Consider the following 11569-nt stretch of genomic DNA (forward strand, 5'->3'; position numbering starts at 1 on the left):
TTTTTGCGAATCACAGCAAAAATTGCATAACAGGATGCCACTCTTCACTAATGGAGCGTTTGTTGAGGTATTGAAGTGTGCTCCGAAAAAATTTCATCGAACGCCATAATTTTTTCGATCAGCTTTGCTGCCAGTTTCCTAAAAATTAAAATTAAATTTCCCATTAGTTCACTATTATTTTTTGGCTTAAATTTGGTTTTCTTCGATACTGAACTGCTGAATAATTAGCAATCATTTATTGTTACGATCAAGGAAAGTGAAGAGTAACTATGTGTTCGAGTAGGTGTAAGTCTTTAAATAATTCAAACAATAACAAAACATAGAACACGAAAAGATCCCATGAACAAACTAAGCTCGAAAATAAATATTGCAATGGTTAAGCATCACAGTTTATGATTTAAAATCTCAATGATCATATGAATGCGAGAGGTGTTTATGGATCGATGCCTTGAAAAACATTAAAAAACAATATTTGTTTTAAATCTCTTCACAATTGAAAAAATCAATGCCCTAGACCATATTTTTTTTCTCTCGGAGCCACATTTGAAATGAGATGCTGATGCTAAGAGTTACAGATCTAGTTATCAGGCTATCCGTATAGATATAGAAGACACTTCTTGGATCTGAAACATTGGAGACTTCGACACATGTTGTTAAAACTCAACCCTAATTTGTTTATGCATCTTTTGTTTCGTACTGGCCTTCTCTCAAACAGCAATGATTTTGAATCTGCGCCCAAAAAATATAGTTGTCAGCCCCGTTAAACTGTAATATCTTTGAAAAATGCTTAAAGATCTCGGCCGAATATCAAAAACAACGAAGTTATCTCATAATGCTACAAGGAATTGCAAAAAATTGCATAACATGATGCCATACCTCACTAATGAAGCGTTTGCTGAGGTATCGAAGTGTGCTTGGAAAAAAATTCACTGAACGCCATAATTTTATTGATCAGCTTTGTTCCCAGTTTCCTAAAAATTAAAAATTAAACTTTCCATTTTTTCACTATTGTTTTTGTGGCTTAAATTAGGTTTTAGTATTCAAATAATTTTTTACACGCGAAATTGGTTGCTAAAAACAATCATTAGAATCAGCTGAGTAAACTGGCGAATGTAACAACAACAGAAGTTTTTTTCCATATAAAAACGGCTCAAAAATTGGCTTTTAGTCTAGTTTTGAGCAAAGAATTCAAGCCAGTATATCTTATAATAGGTCAATATGTTTTGTTTTCAAAGATACAAACAATTGTTTGATTTCAATGTAAAATTAATTTTGTTCAAAGCTTTATATACCGCTTCCTTTCCCATGATTTTTTTTCCTTTTAAGAACAAAACCACTTTCTGTTAGAAAAATTTTTCCAAACTTTAATTTTTTTGTTGCTTTCAATTTTAGTTAACAACTGTAGTCGACTATTCATGCCGAAAGTTTTCGCTATTTTTCTCACATTACCCCACGCGCAAATGTTGAAACAATTGCGCAACAAAATTGGCTAAAACTTTGTTAGATTTTTAAATCATTCAATAAATAGAATAAGTTAGGCGGCGTTTAGTTTCAGTGGAAGACAGTACCTCAGATGCTAGTTTTTGTTTCTTTTTTGATTTCAATACCAGACTAAATTTCATAACCAAAAACCTTCAGTTTTATAACTGTTCTTAAAATTTTCTGAAGTGTATTTTTTGGTTAAAAAGATTATTTAATCTCAATTTTTAGAAAATTTTAAAAAAAATTCAGTTTTTTTTTGCTTCAAAGGCAATGATCCTATATACAAGATGTTAAAATTTGCACTAAAAAGTTAGATCCTTTAATTTGCTTGAATTTATTTTTGTTGGTCAGTTGAGTGTTATGCTTTCGCTGCGTACAGGTTAATTTCGCGTAAATTTAATATCCCAAGTTGGACACTGAACGTCAAATTGCAAGCCAAGAAGATTTTCAAAAGAATCAAAAATCTTTTAAGCTTATTTTAAGTTTAAAGAATCATGAACTGTTTTTTTTAAGTCTTGTTTTAAACATTGATTTGGAAACTGAATCTTCATTACAAGGCCAAGTTTTGCCTGGATACACAATGTTCGGTGCATGTATGCTAAGTCTTAAAACTTGTTCTCAAACTGTTTTTGGGGTCCCCTAAAAAATATCTCGTAACGTACAATTAGTCTCCTTATTTTCTGTTTTGCCAATCTGCAAAGAGCGGAACAATCAAAGAAACGATCTTAGATTTTAAAACTGAGTAATGATTTAGCAATTTGTTTGTGGACAACAATTAAATAAAAATGAAGCTTGTGGCTTATTAAACTACAGGTCGCAAAAGGTACAGTTTGGCTTTGTAGTGTTGATTGACAAAAAAATAAATAACCATGGGTTGACTCTATGCGCTTTTTATATGGATTCTTTGGATAATATGGTTATCATACGGTTTCATATATGGAGTCTATGAAAAAAATTTTATCGTACAATTTCCATAGAAGAAAAGCGTTTTATAAGCATTTTTCAATCAATTTTTTTTCTTGAAACTTATCTGGTGTAAAACTCAAACGATACAAATTAGTGGCAGTTTTGATTACAAGAGAGCGACTTCGGCATCAAAAAAATTTTTTTGAGCTAAAAATATTCATCATACAATTTTGTATGAGAAAATTGTATGATGTGCATTTGTTCATAGAAAAAATACATTTTTGAGGTAACAAATATTTTTATCTCTCTTTTGATTGCATATTTGCTTCTGTGCCCATTTAAACATTTTATAAAAATTAATATTGCACGCAACATTTGATACATTTTGTCTAAAACAAAGTCCAGTTTGAGTTCTTCACCCAAAAAATCAAAAAATCTCGAGCAAGTGTTTTTTCTCAAGCACCAAATTTTTCAAAGTGAAACTTTTCTAGCCATATACAAAAAATTAGGATTTTAGAATAGAAATCGAGTGAAAAAGTTTTCATTAACTTACAACATGGCTGATATCACCAACTGCAGTTTAACTTTGGGTTTTCTTATGAACAAAACACAAATTTTCGAAACTTTTTTTTTGCATTTTTTATTATGGAAAAAATGCCTATCATACAATTTCATAGAGTATGAAAAATGCCTATCAAACAATTTCATAGTTTTTAAAAAATTGCTTTTGGTATTTTTAAAATTGTTTTTGTTATTAATTTTTTTTATTCCAGCGTGTGGCAAAATTATTTCTTATTCAAAATAAATTTTCAAAATATAGAAAAAATTCGTTTCCAAATTATTAAAAATTACTTTTTTTTGGTTTATGCAAATGTATGATAAACTTTTTGTCAAACCGGGCCACTGAGCAAAATTATTTCACAATATATTGCAACATGTGTAATACTCGTGCTTGTAAGTTGTACGTTGCAAGTGTGTCAGTTTAAGCAGCTCTGGTTGAGTGAGTGATCTCGTCTCAGCCGAGAAATTAATTATTCGGAGTCGGCCTCCGGCTGGTTGACTGAAAAATTAAATCTTGTACCATGATCAAAATGTTTGTTCTGGTAACTCTTTAATTCCATAAATACATAGTGAATTTTCAATTACATTGTGATTTCAAATACCGTTTTATTTGCATTACAGTAATCAATTTGTAGCGAAAAGCTTTTCTCTGTATATATTATAAATAAAATTATAGCAAATTTAATCCAATATCAGTTTTCATTACACGCACACTTTAGCACATTTGAGTACAAGGAGGCTTTGCTTCCAAGTGAACTCAAGGCTCTAAGCTTCTTTTTCAAACTAAGCTTGTGGAAGTTTTTTTTTCAGTTCTGGATTGTCCTTATGGACTGTATATCTCGGTGGAAAGTTTCTTTGTGTAACCCGAAACATCTGCCCAAGTCGTTTCTCTGGCGAATCCCGTTTCAGCTGAGCTTTCCTCTGAATACCATGGACGTCTGCTGCCAGTCATATGTTCAGCGGTATGCCCTGAAGGTTTCTCCCAGGTCGTTCTGCTTCCAAATCCCTGTTCAGCCGAGCTTTCCTCTGGATACCAGGAAGGTCTGCTGCCAGTCATATGTTCACCGGTATGCCCTGAAGGTTTTTCCCAGGTCGGGCTGCTTTCAAACCCCGTTTCAGCCGAGCTTTCCTCTGGATACCAGGAGGGTCTGCTGCCAGTCATATGTTCACCGGTATGCCCTGAAGGTTTTTCCCAGGTCGGGCTGCTTCCAAATCCCGTTTCAGCCGAGCTTTCCTCTGGATACCAGGAAGGTCTGCTGCCAGTCATATGTTCACCGGTATGCCCTGAAGGTTTTTCCCAGGTCGGTCTGCTTTCAAACCCCGTTTCAGCCGAGCTTTCCTCTGGATACCAGGAAGGTCTGCTGCCAGTCATATGTTCACCGGTATGCCCTGAAGGTTTTTCCCAGGTCGGGCTGCTTCCAAATCCCGGTTCAGCCGAGCTTTCCTCTGGATACCAGGAAGGTCTGCTGCCAGTCATATGCTCACCGGTATGCCCTGAAGGTTTCTCCCAGGTCGGTCTGCTTCCAAATCTCGGTTCAGTCGAGCTTTCCTCTGGATACCAGGAAGGTCTGCTGCCAGTCATATGCTCACCGGTATGCCCTGAAGGTTTCTCCCAGGTCGGTCTGCTTCCAAATCCCGGTTCAGCCGAGCTTTCCTCTGGATACCAGGAAGGTCTGCTGCCAGTCATATGTTCACCGGTATGCCCTGAAGGTTTTTCCCAGGTCAGTCTGCTTTCAAACCCCGTTTCAGCCGAGCTTTCCTCTGGATACCAGGAGGGTCTGCTGCCAGTCATATGTTCACCGGTATGCCCTGAAGGTTTTTCCCAGGTCGGGCTGCTTCCAAATCCCGTTTCAGCCGAGCTTTCCTCTGGATACCAGGAAGGTCTGCTGCCAGTCATATGTTCACCGGTATGCCCTGAAGGTTTTTCCCAGGTCGGTCTGCTTTCAAACCCCGTTTCAGCCGAGCTTTCCTCTGGATACCAGGAAGGTCTGCTGCCAGTCATATGTTCACCGGTATGCCCTGAAGGTTTTTCCCAGGTCGGGCTGCTTCCAAATCCCGGTTCAGCCGAGCTTTCCTCTGGATACCAGGAAGGTCTGCTGCCAGTCATATGCTCACCGGTATGCCCTGAAGGTTTCTCCCAGGTCGGTCTGCTTCCAAATCTCGGTTCAGTCGAGCTTTCCTCTGGATACCAGGGAGGTCTGATGCTAATCGTATGTTCACCAGTGTGTCTTGAAGTTTTTGGCCACGTGTGCTTGTTGTTGAACTCTGGTTCCACAGTCATGTGACTAGGATAATCATCGGGAAATGATCTTCGCAAAGGCTGTTTCAGTCCTCGATTTGATGAAACATGAACTACAAACCACAGTAGGCTTGTCACGCAAAGCAGTTTAGCACAAACTGCCCGCATCGCTAGAAAGTTGATCTGAAAAACAAGCAGAGTTTTAAAAATCTGATTCACCTCTTGCTACCTCGCAAAACATATTGGATAGAATCAGGGGCAGATCTAGGATTTTCTCGAAGGGGAGGGCGGATTTTCAAAATATTTTCAAAAATTTTGACGACCCCTTTTTATTTTTAGGTCAACCAAATTGATTTCCCGAGCTCTCCTAAAGCACTATAAAGACCGTTGATAGACTAAATTTTCTGCGCCGGAGGCAAATTTTTGAAAAAACAGGTCAAAAAAGCCGTTTTTGTTCACTTTTGGAAAATTTTGACAAAAAAATCGCGTTTTATTGGCGCGCGCTCCCCCTCAAGGTTAGTATATATTGGCGCCCAAGGCGCCTTTAGAGAAAGTTTAGGGTCGGTCGGCCAAAACTGAATTTCTTAAACAGTACCATAAGGGGGACCCTTTGGGTCGGCAGGGGGTCGAATCCCTGAGGGGGAAGAACCTCCACATTCCCCACCCCCACGCCCCCTCCCTAAATCCGCCCCTGGATAGAATAATGAAATTACAATTATAACAGAATGATCGTATTGCGCTCTTGCATCTTCTAGATGATTCTAAACTTCGATGGGGTTCATTCAAAAAGCCAATTCTATATTCTTTTTGGTCAAAAACTACAATTTATTCACCGTGTGAACTGAAATTTAGGTTTGATGCCTAAAACAATTGATCGAGTATGTTAATAGTAAATATTTGGTGCATATACAAAACAGTCCCATACAAAACAGTCCCATACAAAACAGTCCAATACAAAATAGTCCCAAAAATCATGTAATGGAGGAAAAAAACAGTCCAATACAAAACAGTCCGGTTTAAGGTCGCCGGTGGGCGATAACCGGCTCTAAATTTTGTATAAAGTCCTACCCTCTGTTGGCAAGCTCGCAACACGTTGGCGCGACTGCGGCGGTCACTATTTTGTTCATTATGCATGTTGAACAAAGGACAATTCTCGGCCTGCCGGCTAGTTAAAACAATTATTAATTGGGACTGTTTTTCGGACTGTTTTGTATTGGACTGTTTTTTCGTTCATTTTCATACTTTTCCGGACTGTTTTGTATTGGACTGTTTTGTATGGGACTGTTTTGTACAGACACGAAATATTTAAATGCTGAAAGCCATCGAAAAAATTCAGAGCATAAATAATCACCTCAGCCTATAACCTGAACGACCTGCAAGCCTACAACTTGTAAGGGGGATGGAAGAGGGTTCAAGCCACGGTTGCTCCTGCAGTGAGCAGGACCGGGGGCTAATGAAGAAAGCCACATGATACAAAGCACATTGAAGCACAACAAAAGAAATCAAATTTTCAAATAAACTCTAGAAACCTTAGTTTTCTTCTAATTGAAAAGTGCGATGGTTTTTTTTGTTAATTCACTACAGATTTTGGCTTAGCTTTTATAAACTTTCCGATTGCTCGTATTCCGGTTGTACATTTTCCGTTTTGATATGGTTCTCGGCTCTTTTCCAGTTCCCCCCTTCAAAATACCAAGTTTTATGTTTGCTTTACGTTTATTACGGCTAAATGCGGTGTGTTACGCTGTTAAGTATGAAGAACAAATCTGTTCAGAATTGTCGATTTGTTCACCACGCCAAGTTTCATTGCATTATGACAACGTTAAATAAGCTTTTCAAAATTGAATTTGAAAGGTGGGGGGGAAACTGGAAAAGAGCCAAAAATTCAAAATTTATCCAGAAAATCTTACCTATGGTGTAATATTCAAATCTTTTCTGACACGTTTGTTTTTGCAGCAAATCAAATCAAATCGTGAAATGATGCTTTTTGATGTTTTATTAAAAAGATCTGACTTTTCCCCGCGTCAGATTTGTAACTTTTAGGTTCCACCTAAATTAAAGAAGTCACGTATTAAATAAAATCCCTTATATTATTTTATGCTGCTTACAAAAAAACATCATGTCGCTATTTAATGGGAGCTTTCATTTGCAAAGTTATAAGTATACTGGAAAAAAGGCAACCAACTAATTTTCAAAAGTAAAAAAAAAATCGTACGGAACCTTGTGATGTATTATTCTTTTCATTCCTTTAAAAAAAAACACGTCAAGAACTCATTTTTCGACAGTTTTTTTTTCAAAAAAGGAATGAAAAGATTAATGCATCACAAAGATCTGTAAAGAATTTTTTTGACCTTCGAAAATTAGTTGGTTGCTTTTTTCCAAAATGCTTATAACTCAGTTGAAATGCTGAATCATTAAAAAACTTAAAACAAGTTTGATACAAGATTTGCTCTCTACATTTTGTAAGAGATGTAACTTTAGATCAAATAATCTTGCGCGGTTTAAAAACTTTTGTTAATTTTCAGTAGGTTTTTGCTCCGACTATTTTTGAAGAATATGACAAAATATTTGTGCTCGAGGTGCTTTTTCAGACAAATTCGACTCCAGACAAATTTTGACTTATTAACTAGCATTTTGACGGATTTTTTAAAAATAGATTGAAAGGTATTGATGTCTTGAGCTCAAATTTAAAAGTTATTTCACTTTGAGTAAATTATGGGTTTAAAGACTTTATAGATATATTGAAACCCATATAGTAAATTATGGGTTTAAAGACCTTATAGATACATTTCGCGCTATTAAAGATTAAGTCCGCCGCAGAAATTGTTGCAAATTGGTTAAAGCAGGCTTGTAGTCATAATTGTTACGTTACAAGGATCAAAAGTTATCTCTTTGTCCTTAATATGGCGTGTGGGGAGATAATTTTCTCAAAAAATCTCGAATTTCAAAAAAAATTTCATTTTACTTTTATTACATTTAATTTTTTCATGCTATTACTGCTCCAGAGACCTTAAAAGACAATCCGAACATTCAGATCTTCACCTTGATCTGAAGTATTTTTGCGAGTTTTCTTGCTCAAATAGAGCTTTAAGGAATTAGATTTCAGTGGTTGTTTTTGAACTTTACGGTTTCATCAAAAAAATAAGGTTGGTACATCACAATCTTCGTGCAAAAAACTCATGTATTAGTTACCAATTTTTTTGATGAATAGTTTTCAATTTTTGTTTGAAATTTTTCATTTGCGTTACTTTATTTCTCCAGTATGTGTACTTGACAACGCTCAAAATTGAGTAAAACAATATCATTTTTCTTTGAAACTTTCTTCTGGTTTCGTTTTGGTGTGTTTTTTTTTATAATACTGCAAAAAAAACTTTAAATTTTGTCGGGACAATTGTGTCTTCTTATTGCGCTTAAGCTTGACAACTAACAACGAAGAGTTTTATGAATCAAACCAAATTTGTATTGAAAGGGGATTCAATTGGCGTTTTTTTGCTAGAAATCTTGCGTAAAAAATTTTACATCATGCGTTTTTCTTGCAAACTTTTTGCAGAAAGGCAATTTTGACAATGTAACTTTTACAGTGTGCAAATTAGAAGAAAAACTCTAGTTTTTCATCATTTTTACGTAAAGGCACCTGTTTAATTGATTAAGGTTTATACAGTGCTGATTTAAATTAACCGGACAAAACGCGTTAAACTTGAAATTTAAAACCCGTTTTCTGAAACTGGATTGAGTTTAGGTGAAAACTTATGAAGACAAAACTTGCTTAAAATTTTAGCAGAATTAAAATGGTAAAATTTGTTTTGCGAAATTGGGGTCTGAAATTTTACCCCAAAAATGGGTCATTTTGGCTTTTCTTGGTTAATCAAAAATTACGCCAAAAATACCCAGTCGATCACAGACATAATTATATCAAAGTGAGCCCCTTGCGTAGCCCAACAAACTTTAAGAAGGGTATTTTCTCCAAAATGTTGTATAAGTTAATTTATTTTTGTTTGATAGACAAAAAAGGTCGTTTTTACTATATAAAATACCAACTTTTTATTTAAAAACAATTTTGAAACATTTTGCAATTTTTTTTGGAGAAAACACCCTTCATAAAGTTTGTTGGGCTACGTAAGGGGCTCACTTTGATATAATTATGTCTGTGATCGACTGGGTATTTTTGGCGTAATTTTTGATTAACCAAGAAAAGCCAAAATGACCCATTTTTGGGGTAAAATTTCGGACCCGAATTTTGCAAAACAAATTACACCATATTAATTCTGCCAAAATTTTAAGCAAGTTTTGTCTTCATAAGTTTTCACCTAAACTCAACCCAATTTGAGAAAAACGGGTTTTAAATTTCAAGTTTAACGCGTTTTGTCCGGTTAATTTAAATCAGCACTGTATGCATTAGAAGATAAATACTTAGGAGGTCACTTTGGAGATACTCAAGATTGATCACCCAAAAGTGCAAAAGTTACAACAATCATTGAAACAGGAGCAAACAAAAAAAATTACTGTAGGATGAAGCCAAAACTGCGCCATTGTCGGAAAAAATGAAAAAATATATTTTATGACCAAAATTTCTAATTTTTTTCTGCTTTCTGCTGTGAAACAATATTAACTGCCGTAAGATTGTGAGAGTCAGTCTTTTCATCTGTGAACATTTGTCTAATGACAGAAAGTGGTAAAAAAATTTTCTAATTTCTGCAAACTTGTAACTTGTAGCTAAAATGAAAATCCGGTAGCTGAGCAACTGGTTAGTACTAAAGTAGTTAATAGTTTTTCAAAAAAGGCATTTAATATTTTCAGTTTTTTTATCTGTTAAGATCAAAAAAGGGATGAGAGTTTAGGGTATTTTTGTTCCGACTTTCAAAGGAAATGGAATTTTTGAGCTCGGTGTCGTTTTTTTCAGTAAATTTCTGCGATTGAAATAATAGTTTTTCACAAGAATTTTTTATGCCCCAGTAGAGATATTGACTCCCTGAAATCAAATTGAAAAGAAATTGACATCTGAATATTTTTTGCTAAGTTTTGGTAGTTTGAAAGTTGCCAATTTGGCCATGGTCTGGACTAATTTATGGACCCTTTATTCATATTGCTGAAAGCGTAACGCGAGTTATATATTTGTGGCGAAATATCCCCCACAACAAAATCGTTCCAAGTTGATTTGCGACAATTCATTTGGTCGTATTACTTTTGTTTGACTCAAATTTGTACAGTAGATCTTTGATGTTGTCCTAAATTTATAGTTATTTAGAACTGCTTTTCGATACGGCAGTCGCAACATTTAAGGGGCAGTCGCAACATTCGGGGCTCAGTCCTGATATACGAGCAGTTTTGTTTAACCTACTATTTTAAAGCGACTATGTTTTCAGATCAATTTTGTGCAGCTAAAAAGAATGGCAGTATATGTTTCTTTAATCATACCAAATGTTTTAAGGACATTCCATTAGTGAAATAACGAAAATTTCGAAGATTAGGAAATATTTTATTGGCATCAAAAATAACTTGCCAAAAATTCTTTTTGAATGGTAAAAACTGTTTTCGTTAATTCAGAGTTACTCTGGACAATTTTTTTTCGAGCCAATAGAACAACGAACCAATAGAAACAACTTGTACTTAACCAAGAAAAATTAATAGTTACATATACCATTATCATATTATTTATTCAAAGTAAACAACACGGTTATAGGATCTTTTTAACAACGTGCCCCTCCGTTACAAAAAATGGGATGCGTTACAAGGCACCAAATTGCCCAACTAGTACATGCTTAATTGATCAGTTCTTTCTAAATAGAGGAGGGTTAGTTCCAAGGTACCATAAGGGGATAGTTAACACGATCTTTGTTAACCCATCAGTTTAGAAGACATTAGTTATTGCAGGGAAAAACGATAGACTTCATTTCGCCGCCAATTACAATATCTTGATCCACTTACTACAGGCAAAACGGAGCTTCGCTTCATTTGCAATACAACACAAATTCAAGCAAGACTGCTCGTATCAGGGCAAAACCCTGAATGTCTGACTGACTTTTAAGGTCTGTGGAGCAGTATAAACTTGAAACAATAAATTGTTACAAAAAACAATATTTATTTTTAAACGAGATTTTTTGTTAAAATAATCCACCACACGCCATTTAGGGTACAAAGTGATAGATTTCGCTCCTAGTAACAAATTAGTTGTGGCAAATGAGCTTCTTTCAACCAATTCGGAATGATTTTTGACACGGATTAAATTTCCACTTAGGCGTTAATAGCGCGAATTTTATCGCACGTTAATTGTCCCAAATTGATCAAAATAATAGCATTCAAAACCCCATAACATTACAAAAAATAAAGCTGAATAAACCTTGTTAAATTTAAGCTCAATACAACATTGTTTTTTGAATGATTTTC

This window comes from Symsagittifera roscoffensis, chromosome 2 (assembly GCF_963678635.1).
Source record: "Symsagittifera roscoffensis chromosome 2, txSymRosc1.1, whole genome shotgun sequence".
NCBI classification, from domain to species: domain Eukaryota; kingdom Metazoa; phylum Xenacoelomorpha; order Acoela; family Convolutidae; genus Symsagittifera; species Symsagittifera roscoffensis.